Source organism: Siniperca chuatsi, linkage group LG8 (assembly GCF_020085105.1).
Source record: "Siniperca chuatsi isolate FFG_IHB_CAS linkage group LG8, ASM2008510v1, whole genome shotgun sequence".
Taxonomy (NCBI): Eukaryota; Metazoa; Chordata; class Actinopteri; order Centrarchiformes; family Sinipercidae; genus Siniperca; species Siniperca chuatsi.
The window spans coordinates 29,636,177-29,640,472 of NC_058049.1; the positions used below are offsets into that span (position 1 = coordinate 29,636,177).

Here is a 4,296-nt window from a genome sequence, read left to right on the forward strand (position 1 = left end):
TTAAAGCACAGCTCAAGGCCCACCTCTTTTTGCTATTGCTTAAAAAATCCTATGTTGTGCTGATTATGACGCTTACATTACATTTATATAGCAGCTGCTTTTATCCAAAGCGACTTAAAATAAGTGCACTCAACCATGTGGATACAAAGTAAAAATTGCAAGACTCATGCAAGTACATCAATTTCATCAAATATGCTGAACTGCTTCAACTGCTACATTTAGAAACAATGAGATAGAGAATTTAGAAGATTTAGAAGACAGACCTAAGGATAAGCGGTCATAAATAATGGATGGATCTACACCTAAACCTAACTTTTACATGAGTTTAATTAATTTAAGTGTTAAATGCTATTGCCATTTTCTTCATTTTTCTTCATTTTTAAATAGCCCTGGTTATTCTGAAATCTTTTTCAGAATAAAAAGTGCAATATGCCAATATTTTAACAGAAAAAAGTTTATAACAGTTTGTCCATAAACAGTGTGTTGTGCTGTTGTATTACTATTTTTGTGATAAATAGTTGTAGAGAACACAACTTAACATCAGGATGGTTGTCACAGTTTGAATAGCACTCAGCATCAACATAATTTTCATGTGTTTATAAATGTTAGTGTACAGCCATCTGTGTATTGTTAGAATAAATACTGGAGGCCTGTGTCGCATTAAAAAAAAGAAAAAGAGAAATTGATTCTTCATGTAAATTCAGTACAAGTTGTAATTACTACATTGTTATGTACATCATATGCACAAGTGTTCATGCTGAGCTGTTCTCATGCAATAAAGCCAGTCAGCCTTTCTCTGCTGTAAACATCTTGTTTGCTCTCCTCTTGTCTTTGATCAGTTCGGATTGTCAGCCCATCCATAAAGCGCCTGCTTCTACCTGGGGTGCAGTCTTGTTAACTTCCCCCAGGACTTCATTCATATTGGAGGTATTAAAGGAGATTTTGACTTGGTAATGGGGTTTTCGAACTGCATACAAGGCCCTTGTCTTGCCAGGTATATGCTGCCACCATTGACTTTATCCAAGCTTTGAAAAGAGGCTTTTAGATGTCCTTTTATGCCTTGAAAATCAGCTCTCAAAGAAAACACACTTTTTAAGGTCTGTGTGTTCTGGGATGATTTGCCCTGGAAAAAAAACAAAAAACAAAAAAGAAACGTCAATCTTCATTTCTACAAAAGGACTTAGAGACGTTTGTAGCCTCAGCTCATTAGTTGGATTATAAACTAGGCTCTTGTTAAAGTTGTTTCACAATATCATTATACAATTATTATGGCCAAAATAATTCATGATAATCATGTTATAGCAATATCTAGACAGTTTCAAAACTAATGCTATCAGTCAAATGCAACTTTAACTTTGTTTATTGTGTGTTCTGTCTCTTTTATGGCAAATTAATTACTCAGAGAATAGGGGAGGTGGAGAGAGTCTGTAATCATAACTTTATAAAACCATACAAAACATTTACACTTAAGGAAAAGTAAAAGGTAACCAGATGAACTGATAAAAGATCCACAAGGCCCTACATCTGCCATCAAGACAATGTCAAGTTGACATTGTCAACTGAAACAAAATCACTTGTGGGAGCAGAGGACAGACAGTTTGTGAGAGAGACAGGCCGACAACTAACCACTCTGAAATACTGTGATTTAATGTCCACTGCGGGGACCATATCATAACATAGTTTCTCTATTTTTTACCTTCTGTCTATGGGAAATTTTTATGAAGGAACACAAGCATGTTTAGTTTCAGATTTTAAGCTGGAGCGAAACACTGTGACTGTTCCGAGGAACTGAAAAGTCTGATGCACCACTGGTGGAAGGAATACAAAGGACGTTCCGTGTCAGTCTTGCCAACCTTGGAAACTGCTCCTCATTAGTTTTCCACCATTGTAGTGGGTCTTTATCCACAGGAATGATGGCCATGGATGTGTATGTTGAAATCTCTAGGACTGCTGTTTGTTTCACCATGTCTACTGATTGTTCCTTCTCCTGCTGTTTTTTTTTTTATTGTTATGATACCAGGCAAGCCCTTTGATGGCTAAGGGCTGGAGACACTGGTAACTCCATTTCACATTGTCCTCTGGAAGAAGACTCCTGAGAGAGTCTGAGAGCTACCTTCCCTGGCAGAAGACTCCTGTGTCACCTGCTGCTCTAGCTGTCTTGATTGCAAGTTCAACTTGAACCACAGGTCCAGTACACAGGCTGTGTTGTTTGTAGATGAAGTCAGATGGAAACATTAGCAACTCAAGAGTAGTAATAAAATAACATGAATACAATTTTTAAAACTAATATGGATGTCCAGTTAAGTCAGAGGATTTCATGATATTCACAGGTTGGAGAGTAAGTACCAACTTGTGGTACCAGGCTACTCACCTGTAACCATATCCGAAGCTTCATACCACGATTGAAAGAGCTTGTGGATGGCACGTTTCATGCTCCTCACCAGTCTGCTGTCGTCATCCTCTTCTGCCAGGATGGATTCAGTCAGATGCTGAAGGACAGGTCTTAGGGAAGAGCTTGAGCTATAGGTCCCTGCACCCAGGGTATCAGAGAGTTCTGAGTGGCTTCAGCACCTTACATGTGAGTCAAGATGTACGACCTCCTCAGCACAAGGTGCCTGGTACTTCTGTCATGTGTAGCTGCCACTGCAATGTGCTGTTCAACAATCCTGCAAACATTAAATTAGAAAAAAATTCTAATTCTTAATCAACACAACAGGTTTGCTGAACAGTGTGCAGGAAGTGTGTGTCTGAGAGTGAGGAAAAGAGAGAGAGTGGGTGAGAGAGAAACTGAATGAGAGAAACAATGATTGAGAGGCAAACAAGTGTCTAGTGCATGATAAAAGAAACTTTAAACACATTTCTTGATTTATATATGTTGTTTTCTTACATTTATTGTACATTCATGCACTCAGTTCCTTTTTAAAATTGAGTAGGCCTATGCTGACACTTTCAGCATAGCTCTAGGGACAGCATATTGTCATGTCCAAGAAATTCAAACCAACCTGGAAATCATGTCATGTGGACCCCCATCTAATCATAATGTCTTAGATCAAGATATGTTGAGAGATTTAGTTCTGCTTGTTTTTTGCCAGCTCCCTCCTTCTCTTCCATGAGTGGTTAAATCCTTGGATGATACTTCAGCAAGCCCTCACAGCAGCATCCACTTGGTCAGTCTTCAAGACCTTTCCAAGTGCAAGATTTAAATGTCTAAAGCAGCTGAGCCAGGTTGATGGTAGGAGGGATTTGAATGCAGCTGTTGTATTGTTAGTCAAGCCAGAGAACCAGGAAGGCAGTAATAGAACCCAAATGCAGACGCACAAGTAGAATAGGTGCAGCTTCAACCATTTAATAAAGACAAAAGGCTTACAGCGTGGAGAGGCAGGCAGTAGTAAAAAAACAAAACAAGAACAGTCCAACAAAGCCAAACCAGTCCAAGGGGAGCAAACATCAAACAGAGTCCAACGATACAGGCAAGGTCCAAACAAAACTGAGAAGTATTCCAAAACACAGTGGCGGGAACACATGGCACAAAGGCCGAGTCGCTTGACATAGAGACAATGATGATCTGACAAAGAATGCACACAGACTTAAATACACTAGGTGAGGGGAGATAACGAGACACAGGTGAAACTGATCAGGGCAGGGCAAACAATCAAAAATGTCTGTTTAATGTTTTCACTTGTGTGGTCATCAGGTAAAAAAGACGTTTCTAGACATACAGCTTTCATTTCCCATACTGGTGTGATGAAGTGAACTGTTAAGCTTATATAGCGGTGTCCGTATTACTGGTCCAGAGATCAGTTGTAAATGCAAAATTTTCGGCTTCAGCCAAAGAGATACATGCTTGGGATTTCTTTTTTCAGAAAATTGTTGTCTTCTTGGGATTTTGTATTTTGGAGCAACTGTTTTCATCAGTGCTTTAAATCCTGGCCTCTCTACACGTCTAAAGGGCATCATCTCCTTAGCTATGAAGTAGGCTGAAGATTTAGTGATGGCTTCATCCTGACTTGTACTTTTCTTCTCCATTGACTCAAACAACGTTAGCTGACCTGAATACCTGGTCCTCTCGCTTCTTCGACGTTGCTTCACAAATAACCAGGAGAAAAAAAAAAACTTGTGTCAAGTCCCTCCAACACCATGATACCCAAAAAACTAAGACCTTAATGTAACATTTCATGTTTCAGGACTAACAAACTAACTGCAACTTACTCTCTCTGCCATAGCAAAATCTGCAGGATGATGGAGGCGAAGGTGGGTGAACAATTTGGTGGTATTGCCCTCTTTTGCGGATACTGT

General features: G+C 39.4%; 1 long non-coding RNA gene across 2 annotated transcripts; it reads right to left on the reverse strand.

Annotated features, from left to right (window-relative positions):
• Window positions 1–559: 559 nt before the first annotated feature.
• On the reverse strand, window positions 560–4,018 carry LOC122880407. 2 transcript variants are annotated; one of them, XR_006378924.1, is made up of 3 exons: window positions 3,003–4,018; window positions 2,372–2,666; window positions 560–1,123 (listed from the first exon to the last, which is right to left on the reverse strand). It is a non-coding gene; the product is annotated as an uncharacterized LOC122880407 (long non-coding RNA). The 2 variants fall into 2 exon arrangements; XR_006378923.1 differs by having other exon boundaries at window positions 2,372–2,747.
• Between the last annotated feature and the right edge of the window lie 278 nt (window positions 4,019–4,296).